The following is a 13,607-nucleotide window of genomic DNA, read 5'->3' as shown; positions in this document are numbered from 1 at the left end:
ATCTGAATGGAGAAGGGGAAGAAGTCTCCCAAGAAACTGCCTAAACAGAAGCTTGCCCTCACATGGATTTGCAGCCAGGATTTTGTACTACCTGTGAGGCCTGAAAATTTCTCAGCTGCTAACTTTGTTGTTAGTAGTCCTAGTTGGTTATGATTCCCAGAGTCTGGGAGAATCAAATTTAAATCTCTGTGGACAGACCTCAAAAATTTTTATGGATAAAGTTGCAAGAGATGTGAGCTTGCACAAGAAGACAAGCAACTATGAGTGAGTCAGGTGTAGCAGATTATATTTTCCAAAGATGGCTGCCACAGTATTTCCCGACCCATGTGCCATTCTAGAACCTTGCTATTCTGCTAATCAAGAAGTAGAGTCTGTCTCATTCCACTGAACCTAGCCAGGCCTTTCTGACTGCTTTGACCAAAAGTCAGTCAACAAAATATACAACGGAAGTGATATGTGAATTCTGAGGCTAAGTCATAGAAATGCCACACCCCTTCCTTGCTCTCTTGGGATGCTCATTCTTGGAACCCATCACCATGCTGTGAAGAAGCCCATGCAGTCCATGGAGAGACTCATGTGGAGATGAACTGAGGCCTAAGCTGCCAGCTGCCAGCCAATGCTGATTTACCAGCCTTGTGAGAAGCCTCTGGAAACTGGATCCTCCAACTTCCTGTCAAGCAGCCCTAGGTGGTGCCACATGGAACAGAAACAAGCTGTCCTTTCTGAGCCCTGGGCAGATTGCAAATTTGTGAGCAAAATAAGTGATTGTTGTTATTTGAATGCACAAAGTTCTGGGGAGGTTTGTTATACAGTGTTAGATAACTAAAACTTCAGCGGTAATCATTAGTCTTGTAAAGACTATAGATGTTTAAAGAAATAAAAGGGGATTAAAATTACGGTATGGTGAAGAGACTCAGAATTGTTGAGGAAGGTGTGAAAGAAGAGCTCAGTCTCAGCAGAACTTCTAGAAATAAAAAACAAATGACAGGGGCTTCCCTGGTGGTGCAGTGATTAAGAATCTGCCTGCCAATGCAGGGGACATGGGTTCGATCCCTGGTCCGGGAAGATCCCACATGCCGCGGAACAGTGAAGCCCGTGTGCCACAACTACTGAGCTTGCGCTCTAGAGCCCGCGAGCCACAACTACTGAGCCCACGTGCCACAACTACTGAAGCCCACGTGCCTATTGCCCGTGCTCTGCAACAAGAGAAGCCATTGCAATGAGAAGCCTGCGCACTGCAGCAAAGAGCAGCCTCCGCTTGCTGCAACTAGAGAAAGCCCGCGTGCAGCAACAAAGACCCAATGCAGCCAAAAATAAATAAATAAATAAATAAATTTAAAGAAAATAAAATGACAAAACACAATGGAAAGATGATATAGATTGGATAGAATTCAAGAGTGAAGTGGAAGGTAGATCTGAAGAAAATTTCTGAAATATAGTACAGAGAAAGAAGAGATGGGACATATGAGGTTTAGTGGCACAGAGAATAAGATACCACATATGTCTGATTTAGCAGTTATCAAACTTTTTGATATTAGGACTTCTTATACTCTTAAAAATTATTGAGAACCCCAAATTGCTTTCTTTCCCCACAAATCGGATTTTTTTCTCTGAATCTTAAACATATTCTTGGATTGGTGGCTCATTTCCACCAGCCCGTTCAACTTTAGCATTTGTCTCATCCCCAGTGACTTTCCCAGAACTACCACCTTCACCATGAAGCTCAAACTTAGTCCCAGTTCAAACTTAGACTTCTTTATCATTTTTACTTTTCTCACAAAGACATCATGGAGTGGATAAATAGATTGGCAAGCCTTTTCTGTCTTTTCCAGTGCTGTCTGGAATCAATTTATTGACCACTTTTTCCTAGTCATTTGTCTGTACCTCTTGGGTCATGATTACTACCATCGTCTTCCAAGTTTGGTGGACCTGTTGATGCTCAGTGTAAGAGGTCTTCTGCATCAGATTGTTGTGTTTTTAAGTAAAACCAACACAGAATAGATGAAGCAAGTAACCATTGGTAGTCTTGACATCAACATGAGCGTCAATCATGGTCTGCCATTTTGACCACGGAGCACATTTTGTCATGGCTAAGATCCATTCCATGGAAATGAGTCAGGCAGTTTTTGCCTTGAACGTCCTCAGTAATTAGCTTGACTTTTCAAAATGCGACTTCATCCTTCTGCAGATCAGCAAGGCTCACTTCAAAAATACTACCCTTGAAGCCATCAGATGCGATTTTCATTCCTTGAGTTCTTGTAACTAGTGGTTTGCCAGTATTTCTTATAGTGAGCATACTGGTGCTTTTATGTCATACCAAGTTTTCTTAGGAAATGGATCAACCACTTTCTTCTTGACTCCCATTTTGCTGCCTTTTGTAAGGTGCTTGTTCTTTTTTTTTTTTTCACAGTAGGAAAAAATCACTTATAATATGCTTTTATCACCTTCAAATAGTCTAGGTAATTTGTGCTAGACTAGAAGTGAGGCCTCCTAGAAGGGCACTTGTTCTTGGCGACCACCATGGTGCTGCTCATAGAGCCAAAAGGGCCAAGTTGCTTTTTCGTATGTGGGTTACACTTATAATTTGGAGACGTTTCTGCATATCTGTTATAGTTCAATAAAAAATTTACTTTAAAAAAGACACCATAAAGAGAGTGAAAAAATAAGCCACAACTTGAGAGATGATGTACTGACAAAGTTCATCTAGAATATAAAAGAACTTTTCAAATTTAAAAAAAAAAATAGGAAAGTCACGAACAAGTTTATTTCACAGGCAGAAATAAATGGTCCGTGAACATATGAAAAGATCCTCAACCTTTTCAGTAATCAAGGAAATGCAAATTAAAACAGTGAGGAACTCTTTGCTCCCCACCACTCACCAGACTGGGAAAAATGAGAAATAACAGTTGTTGCTGATGATATGGAACAGTGGGAACAGTCCCACTGTTGGATATGACCATTTTGGAAAACAATTTGGCTTTACTTATTGGTTCCTAAATATATACCCTAGTGAAACTTTTGTATTCATGGCCCTGGAGACAAGTATAAGAATAATTAAAATACTGTTCATAATAGCTAAAAATGCAAACACCCTAAATGTCTAGCAACTGTAAAGCAATAATAAAGATGGTATATTTGTAAAAGGATGACTACTTAGCATAAATATTGTGAATTAGGTACCACTGCATGCACCTTCATGGAGGAATATTATAAATACATTATAAGGATCAAAAAAGGCAGTTAACAATGATCAGTCTGATTCTCTTGATATAAAATTTAAAAACAGGCAAATCTAAATAATATGTTGTTTGATGATACATATAGGGTAAAATTGTAAAGAAAAGCAATGATAATATAAATTTTAGGATAGTGATTGTCTTGGGATAGGGACTAGAAGAGAAAAGTACATAAGGAACTGTGGTTTGTATGTAATGTATTTCACAATAAAAATTTCTATGAGCATATTGTTAAAAAGAACCCCAGAGTGATTCTTTTTCTAAGGAAAGATTTGGTAATGCAAAATACTAGTTCTTAATTAATCTTTTGGTAGGTGTTCTTACATATAAAACCCTCTGGTAAATATATTTTGAATTTATTTTTCACGGTTTCTTCATGTCAACCTTGCTAAGTAGGGAGCATGACTAGGAAGAAGATGAAACAAGGAGGATTTATCCACAAGTTCAAGTTCAGGGGTTGTAGCCTTAGAATGAGAAATTAGGCCTCTTATCCTACCTGTCTTAAAATTGACTTTCTATTTTTAAAAACAAAAGACTGTTCTTAGTTTATTTTTTTGGTAAGCAGCAGAGGCACTCTTTTGCCTCTACCCTAGCCTGAGTCTGCTGTTTTTAAAAATCTCCATGCATTGATATCTCTTCCTTTTCTGAAGGAATGCTAAAGCCAATAATTACACACAGACCTGACCTACTTTGGAGGAACCAGAGGACAAAGAAACCCTCACTTTATCCTTTTTTGGTTAAAAAGCAGAGATTTGGGGAGGTGAGGGCCAGAACTTCCTATATCTATTCTTCTTTGAAGAGTCTAACACAGTTTGTCCCTGTTTCATATATTAGAAGTTTCCCTGTGTGTGTTGCCTGTAGACTAATGGACTTAATGCTAAGAATCCTTTGCATATCTGCTGATCTAGAAGTGTTTGGCCCTTTCCCAAGGGCACTATAGCTTTGAGAAAATAGGAGGAAAGAATTTATTGATTTTTTTAAATTGTCTTATTTTATGTATTTGATTTTGTAAGCACCTCAGTCCTTTCCTTTTTAAAAGAAGTAGTTAGGATCTAACATGAACACTTACGTTAATGAATGATTTAATTGGAATAAAAATTTGGAGTATTCATCCCTTTAGTAATTGTTGTGGTTGCCTAGTAACTGTTACTCCAGTTCTTTCTTAGTTCTATTTCTCTGTTGTTATTTTGCTAAGTTGGTAGGTTATTTTCATCTCAATTTTTAATATTTGCTTTATCAATTGACCTTTTTAAAAATAATTTTAAAAGTTCCCCCTAAATCACAAGCAGAAATCTTTTTGGTTTGGTTCATTAATAGTTGCTATTAATAGTTAATAATTGCTAAATAATTATAAATAGTTGCTCTGGGTTCTGGGTCCTAGGTCCTGTGCTGGGTGCTTGAGACTTTACAAAACCCATTGTTTTGTGTAATTAACACCAACCTGAAGACAGTAAGGTGAATATCAACATCTAGAATATCCAGAACTAGGAGACAAGATAGTATATGTAAGGACAGATCAGTGGAATAGGTTCAGGAGTCCAGAAATAAAAGCCAAATGTGGTCATTTGACAGAGTGCCAAGACAATTAAATGGAGAAAGAATAGTTTTTTCAACAAATGATGGTGGGACAACTGGATATCCACATGCAAAAGAGTGAAGTTGGACCCCTGCTTTACACCATACTGAAAAAGTAGCTGAAAATGGATCATAGATATAAATGTAAGAGCTAAAACTGTAAAACTCTTAAAAGAAAACATGGGAGTAAATCTTTGTGATCTGGACTTGGGCAGTGATTTCTTAGGTATGACACCAAAAGCACAAGGGACAAAAGAAAAAACATTAAATTGAACCACATCAAAATTAGAAACTTTTGTGCTGTATGCAATACCATCAAAAAAGTGAAAAAGACAGGGCTTCCCTGGTGGCGCAGTGGTTGAGAATCTTCCTGCTAACGTAGGGGACACAGGTTCGAGCCCTGGTTTGGGAAGATCCCACATGCCGCAGAGCAACTGGGCCCGTGAGCCACAGCTACTGAGCCTGTGCATCTGGAGCCCGTGCTCCACAACAAGCGAGGCCGCGATGGTGAGAGGCCCGCGCACCGCGATGAAGAGTGACTCCCGCTTGCCACAACTAGAGAAAACCCTCGCACAGAAACGAAGACCCAACACAGCCAAAAGTAAATAAATTTTTAAAAAGTAACTGTACCATTTTTTTTTTAAAAAAGTGAAAGACAAATCACAGAATGAAGAGAAAGTATTTGCAAATCATATATCTGATAAGGGATTTGTATTGAGAATATATAAAGAACTCTTACAACTCAATAATAAAAAGACAACCTAATTAAAAAATGAACAGAGACGGTATACAGCTGGCTAATAAACATATAAAAAGATGCTCAACATTATTAGTCATTAGGAAAATGAGAATTAAAACCACAATGAAATATCACTTTATACCCTTCAGGATGGCTATAATTTAAAAAAGATGGACAATAACAAGTATTGGTGAGGATGTGGAAAAATTAGAACCTTCTCCTGCATTACTGGTAGGACTGTAAAATAATGTAGCCTCTTTGTCATTTCCTAACTAGAAGAAGGGTAGTGCCATTTATAGAAATTGGGAAATGAGAAATAGGGATAATGAAATTGGATTTTGTACAGTTGAATTAAAGATGTCTCTGGGGGCTTCCCTGGTGGCGCAGTGGTTGAGAGTCCGCCTGCCGATGCAGGGGACACGGGTTCGTGCCCCGGTCTGGGAAGATCCCATGTGCCGTGGAGTGGCTGGGCCCGTGAGCCATGGCCGCTGAGCCTGCGCCTCCGGAGCCTGTGCTCCGCAACGGGAGGGGCCACAACAGTGAGAGGCCCGCGTACCGCAATTTAAAAAAAAAAAAAAAAGATGTCTCTGGGACCTTTAGGTGTCATGGTACCCACTGCTTAAAACTTTTTAATCATAGCTTTCAGGATAAAGTCCTCCAAATCACTTTCTTTCCTAGGGCCTAAGAGGCCCTCCTCAGTCTGGTCTTCCTTCTCTACTCTGTTCTAAGCACACTCGTTTTCTTTCAGTCTTTGTTTGCCATGCTACCTCTATTTTGGGACCTTTGAACATTCCTCCCCCCAGTTAACGCCCGTTCATCTATCAGAGCTCAGTTAAGTATCGCTTCCTCATGGGAGTCACTGCTGACTCCCCAGTCCAGGTAGGAGCAGCACACGTTTTTATTTCATGGTTTCTGTGGGTCAGGAGACCCTCTGCTCAGGGTCTCATAAAGCTGTAATCATGGTATTGAGTGGGTTGCATTCTTATCTGGAGGCTCCCTCCAAAGACCATTCAGGCTACTGGTAGAGTTTATTTTTTTGTGGCTTTATGACTGACTCTGCTGGCTGTTGGCTGGAGGCTGCCCGCAGGTTCTAGAGAGGTGGCCTACAGTTCTTTGAGACCATCCACAGTTCCTTTTCTTAGGAGCTTCTCAAACATGGCCACTTACTGCATCAGGACTTCCAGCTCGATGGAGGGGAGAGAAGAGATTACACAAAGTCATGAATATTCAAATGTATGGTGTGTACAATCACTGGAGGTTGGTCACCTTAGGGTCTGCCTGCTACATCTTATGACTTCTATAGAGAATATTTAATTTTGAGTAGGACTGCACCCAGTGAGTCTGTTTTGATGAAAGCTAGTCACATAGTACATCCCAAGTATCAGCTTAACCTGGTGGAGCTGGTTGTAGTGAAAAGAACAAACCTTGTAATAATTGGCATTATGTTAAATGAAGGAAGGTAGAGGTGTTCATGAGCATACCAGCAGAAGATGAAGAAAGAAGCTGGAGGAGAGGTGAAGTACTGTGATGTATTTTCCCGGTTTCAAAATTTTGCTGACTCCGGATTCTGTCATTCATTCCTTTGTTGGTCAGTTTACTATGTTTATATTTAAGAACTCCTTACTATAAAATCTAGTTTTGAGAGGCAGCAAAACATAGTGTGTAGTTAAGGGTTCAGGTTCTAGAGCTCAACTGCTTGGGTTCAAATTCTGCCTCTGCTATTTAGTACCGTGTAACCTGGGCAAATTGCTTGATTGGTTTGTGCGTCAGTTTTAAATGGGAATGCTAGTAGTACCTACTTCACAGGGTTGTTGTGAAGATTGAGTTAATGCCTATAATTATTGTTATTTTTTTCAAGTGTGATAACTGTTCCATAGTTATCTTTTAAGAAAAGAAAGAGAATCCTTTTAGAGGTACATACTGAAATATTTACAAATGAAATGATATGGCAGTTGGGATTTGGGAGGAAATTGGTAGAGGTATAGATGAAACAAGATTGACCATGAGTTAATAATTGTTGAAGCTGATTGATGATTTAATTGTATTACTGTCTACTTTTATATATATTTGAATTTTTTCATAATAAAAAGTAAAAAGTAACTGCCTTGGCATGTGTTAAGTACTTAATAAATTTAAAACTATTTTTATTATGGTTAATATGTTGAAATTAACTTGTTTAAAACACAAAGAAAAAATATAAAACAAACTTGACACTTCAATTTTCTCATTTCTAAGATTCTTTTTATAGATGGAAACTATCAAATTTGGATAAGATTCTTTGACTTGGATTTTTGGTTTCTATATTGACATCTTCCTAGTTTGGTTATAATTTATGGCTTAATTAGTTTGATTTAATTGTGGCCTGCATCACATTCCATTTAAGTTAGACTACCATTGTTTGTTCTGTAAGTGGAATGGAAATTAATAATATTATTGATTATCAGTGTTCTTAGTCTTAGTGGTAGGAGATATTGATTTTACTAATAGAGAAAATATTAGCAGCAAAAATGCCAAGGCTTTCCTAGGTAGACCGTGGTGTTACGCTTCAACGTATTTAATTGCTGTTTTAGTAAGAAAGGTAATACTTAAGAGCTTACTCACTGAAGTTATCTCAAATGTGGTAAATACATCTTTCTGCTTATCATATTGTCCTATATTATATAGCACTATAAAACTAGATGGCTTAAATATTTTAATTGTTCAAGATTGAGAACTGTTTAGTGATTCTGATTCATTTTATGTGAATGAACCTTGGAACTTAAAAAAATAAAATAAAAATGCAAAAGAAGCAACACCAAAGTCTCTCATAGTTCTGCTTAGGAGTTGGCATGGTGAGACCTTGTCTTGATAACTCTGCTTGCAAGTCACTTACAGTCACACCTTTCATTTAGTAGATAAGGACCTTGAGGACTATAGAGGTAAGGTGATATGCCCAAGGTCACAAATGTTTCCACATCTCAACTCTCACTCCAGTTCTCTTTTTGCTGTCCCAGTGATTTCTGAATTGCTCTCCAGAGCCCTAGGGTTCTGAAAAGTTTTGTCTGTCTCTGAACCTCTTACCCAGAGTTAACCAGAGTAGGTGCTTCTCCCACTCCTCATCTTACGTATTAGAGCTTCTATGAGATTTTGTTCAGAGGGAAAAAGATTTGCTACTGTATGTGTTAGTTTTTATGTCTTTCCTACCAGAACTCTTTATTCTGTGCCATCTTCTACTCAGAAAAGTACATTTGATTTATTGGAATTTTCTTTGACTTTGTTTCAAAGAATGCCAGTGTGATCGCTAAAGAAATCTGACCCAGAGATCTCAGGAAAATTCAAAAGGACCTTTAAATAGGGAGGGATAGGGCTTCCCTGGTGGCGCAGTGGTTAAGAATCTGCTTGACAATGCAGGAGACACGGGTTCCATCCCTGGCCCAGGAAGATCCCACATGCCGCGGAGCAACTAAGCCCATGTGCCACAACTACTGAGCCTGCGCTCTAGAGCCCGTGAGCTACAACTACTGAGCCCATGTGCCACAACTACTGAAGCCCGTGTGCCTGGAGACTGTGCTCCACAACAAGACACAACAAGAGAAGCCACTGCAGTGAGAAGCCCATGCACCACAACGAAGAGTAGCCCCTGCTCACGGCAACTAGAGAAAGCCCGTATGCAGCGAAGACACAATGCAGCCAAAAATAAAATAAATAAAAATAAAATAAATTTTAAAAAGGGAGGGATAATTACTTTTAGGGTGAAGTTATTATCAATTAACATTTTATTTTCTTTGCCCCCGCTCTCTATTCTCCCTTCATTTCTCATCTCATAAATCTCATTTCTTGTGATTTTTTGGATGATGTTTATCATAGTCTGTTACTTTTCTAAAAAGATATTTATGCAAATATGTCTGTCTTAAATGAAACTGTTTCTGAGGTCTGGAGATTCTTTTGGGTCTCTTTGGCAGTGAATTAGAAGTCATATCCATTTGCTTAAAAACAATATTGTCATAAGGTCAAAAGAGGGCCCAGTAGACAGTGTAATAAATAGGTTGGTTTTTGCTTAAATTGTGGATGCTTTTAATGATTTTTTAAAAAAAACCCTCACTGTTATTAACTATACTTAATATTTTAGTGAATTAATATATAATTATGGTAGCTTATTTAAAAGTAAATCCTTGCTGGTACTTCCAGTAGCTTTTTAGAATTCTAGACTTGTACTGTAATGTCAATTCACGACTATTATAGAAAGTCAGAATTTAGTATGCATGTAATCCTGCTAAGGGAAAGGATGAACAGTCTTATTAAATGTTAACTGTGATATGAAGTACATACTTCATGTAGTTGTGTTTTTACATTTAATGTGGGTACAATAATGTTAACATACATGTGATATGTATTGGGTTGGCCAAAAAATTCATTCAGTTTTAAGTAAAAATAAAAGTCATTTTCACCAAGAACTGTATTGAACAACATATTCACTAATTGAAGAAACTTTTTGGCCAATCTAATAGCAATAATCCGTATCATAGTGAGCTATATTTTGCTGAAACAGTTTTTCAAATTTTTTTCTATGGCACTGTTGTTTATCAGCATTCCTCCTCCTGCCTTTTAAATAAATATCAGAAATTTGAGAATTAATTAATGTTCCAGTTAGACTATCCGGGCGAGTGATTTAAGTCACTTAAACTCCACTGTTCAGCACATGAGACACAGACATTCATTATGGAAATAAAATCTGTTTGGTTTTAAAATGTGATGACTACTTAATAAAAGGAACTCATTGAAGTCGGAATAAATGCAAAAAGCCACCACACAAAAATATTCCCATTTTGGTGGAATCCCAGGGGGACGTTTCCTGCCAGCACTTACGGTTTGCAGCTGGAATTAGGAAAGCCCCTCAGAAGGTACTTGGTGCAGTGCTCCTGATGGGCACAGGGAAGCTGGCTCTAACTCTGGGCTGCTGCAGGGAAGACAGACAGCCCAGTGTTAACAACCATTCAGACTGGAAATGCCTGGCTTGACGAAGATGTACATCTTGACAATTAGCTCACAATACTGACATCTAAGGATGCATGACAGGTAAGAGTTTCAGAAGTAGGGAGGGTAAGATGCTTATCTGATAATGGAGATTGCTCCCTATTTTCCCTTAGTCTTCATTACCAAATAATTGGGAGATGCAAAGAGATGAGGAATTTAGAATGGTTTTTCAACTGTTAACTGTGTTCCCTTGGTTCAGTCAACCTCCTGCTAATGCAGGCTATGTTATTAGGCCTTGGGGGCATATTAATATAATTTGAAACATTTAAAATATGAACTGTTGCTGACTTTGTTCACTGGGAACAACACTACCATTCATTGTAAGGTTAGCAAGACACTGTAAGAAATCTCCATTGGGGAAGTTTAAGAAAGTTTATGCCGAGTTTAAGAAAGTTTATGCCGAGCCAGTTGAGTTTAGCTCTCTTTCCAGCTGGTGATTTAAAAAGCTTTGAGTGTTCTAGGTGCTACATCTAAATGTGCCTAACAGTACACAGACTCCTTGACAAATGCCGTTCCTGGGGAGAGCACAATCCTTCTGTGAGTCTGTGTTATTTTTACCTATGAGCTGGCACTCCAGGAAGGAGTAGAGTAGCATGTACTTCATTAAGAAAATTCATCTTGAAATCCATTCAGCTTTCTGCTTCCTTCTGACCTCACAGTCCAGGCCATTGCCAAGTTCTTTACTCACATGTCCAGTCTTTCTTCTCTGGCATGAAAATTTCATCTTTCATAGCTTAATTTCCTACCATAACTTTAAATTTCTCCTTGGACTAACTGCTGTTCTCTGTTTTTCTTTTATTTCAAAACATTTCTGTAACAATTAGTATTGTTTCATTATACCGTTTGCTTTGGTAGCCACTTTAAACTATTAGGACGTCCTTGTTAAACCATTTAGCTCTTACACTTTTCCTTCCCATTTCTCTATGCTTTTCTGCCCAATCCCTCCTCTCTTCTCAAAGCTCCTGTTTGCCCTCCAATTTTCTTTGGGCCTCTCCCTCTTTCCTGCCATTCCTTTAAATTCTTCCTTTCAAAAAGGGCTTCAGGGCATCCTTTTAAATAGCTCCCTTAGAATTAAGCCGTCAGTCTCAATCTAAATCCCCGTCTTAGACTTCTGAGATTTGGTCAATCCAAAATAAATACCTGAAAATGGAATGGGGACTGATATTTTGTAAGTAATTCTAACCTTACCTTCATTTTTTTTAATCAACTCCATCCTCTTCTCCTATCTCCCCCCCATCCCTTTAAAAATATCTTTTTGTTCAGTTCATTTAAGTGGTAAACCTACAGGCCAGGAGTTGATTTGGTGTTCTGTAAAGCATACAAAGTATTGTTGGCACCATGTAAATGTTAAGATAACAACAACAATAATGTCAGTTAGGCTGAGGGAGTTGCCCATTGTGTTGGAGACACTCCTAAGACTTCTGTTTTCTGAGATGGAAAATGTTAACCAGATGGGAATTACTGGAACAGAAGTTATTTTCTTTTTTGCCTTAAAAATGTCCCTTCTATGCCTTGAATTCCAAGTCACCAGAAAATTCTCATTTATTAATTATGCACAATATACCGTGTTCCACCTTAGAAATACTTCCAAGAATAATGCATGTTTCATGGTCTATTTTGTCACTGCAGGTAAGCTCTCAATTCTCTATCCCCCAGACATTGTGCATGGCATGAACTATTTTATTTTCCCTGTTCAGTATAGCCCAAACAGAGAAGTATAGAAAAACAAAAATCACCTAAAGACCTGCTAGATATTTTAAACAATAGTTGAATCTTTTTTTTTTCTTTTTCTTTTATTTAAAACTATAGTTGACTCTTGAACAACATGGGGATTAATCCACATAAAACTTACAGTTGACCCTCCACATCCCTGATTCCCCCACATCTGTGGAGTCAACCAGCCATGGACTGTGTAGTACTGTAGTGTTTACTATCAAGAAAAATCCGTGTATAAGTGGGCCCTAGCAGTTCAAACCCACATTGTTCAGAGTCAACTGTATTTCCTTTGGGATCCATTGAGAGCTGGTTGACCATTATCGTTGGTGGTCATGTTGAATCCTCCTGTCTGAAGTTGGCTAGAATCCTAACATCTCAGTCATTCCTTAGGCTTGACAGCTGCATATTTTCCCAGAAACAGTTATGATGGTATGTAAAATAGATGGAATAATGGATTCTTTCCAAACGTATGTCTTTGCCCCTTAGTACTTGATCTGAATATTCGTTACAAGCTAAAATACCAACTCCTTGATTGGTTCCAGCGCAAAGGTCAGGATCTTCCCAAGACTATGACCAGCCTACGTCCTGACTGTGGTACATATGGTACATCTTTAATCATGGCCATTTAGTGCTTGGCAGGTTTAGCCTTATAGTCTAGCTTGTGTAGTTTGTGGTGGTTTGGGGTTGCTTTATACCTGTTTCCTGATGACAATTCTATTTTCTAGTAAGCTTAAAAGGAAAAAGCTTTTCACAAGGCTGATTGCAAAGACATTTAAATTCCTTTTCTAGAAGCCATCTCAACTGAGAATGAATTAATTCTTATAGAAGGAATTAAGTCCTACAGGAAAAAAAAATTGAGTGAAGATTTTCTCAGTTTTCCGAAAGGTGGTACTGAAACTGTGCAACTCAGATTGGGACTTGATCCCACGGTCTTTTAATTGAGATCACACACCTGGTCTCAGGACTTAATGAAGCTCAGGTTCTTTTTTTTTTTTTTGCTGTATGCGGGCCTCTCACTGCTGTGGCCTCTCCCGTTGCGGAGCACAGGCTCCGGACGCACAGGCTCAGCGGCCATGGCTCACGGGCTTAGTTGCTCCGCGGCATGTGGGATCTTCCCGGACCAGGGCACGAACCCGTGTCTCCTGCATCGGCAGGCGGATTCTCAACCACTGCGCCACCAGGGAAGCCCGAAGCTCAGGTTCTTGATGTCTCGTAGCAGAAAGAATTCAGTGAGAGACAAAGTGGTTGGTAAGAAGTAGATTTATTTAGAGAGAAACACACTCCACAGACAGAATGTGGGCCATCTCAGAAGGTGAGAGGCCCTGAAA

The 13,607-nt window shown here is 38.7% G+C and overlaps 1 protein-coding gene and 1 pseudogene across 7 annotated transcripts in view; one reads left to right on the top strand and one right to left on the bottom strand.

Moving 5' to 3' along the window:
* Positions 1-13,607, top strand: part of SIK3 (SIK family kinase 3) — a 245,164-nt gene that overhangs the window by 117,981 nt on the left and 113,576 nt on the right. The window lies entirely within an intron of this gene.
* LOC136794590 (small ribosomal subunit protein eS1 pseudogene) lies at positions 1,618-2,388 on the bottom strand (annotated as a pseudogene).

This window comes from Kogia breviceps, chromosome 7 (genome assembly GCF_026419965.1).
Source record: "Kogia breviceps isolate mKogBre1 chromosome 7, mKogBre1 haplotype 1, whole genome shotgun sequence".
In the NCBI taxonomy this organism is placed as follows: Eukaryota; Metazoa; Chordata; class Mammalia; order Artiodactyla; family Physeteridae; genus Kogia; species Kogia breviceps.
The sequence above is the reverse complement of the archived record's forward strand: the minus strand, read 5'-3'. Positions and strand labels throughout refer to the sequence as shown.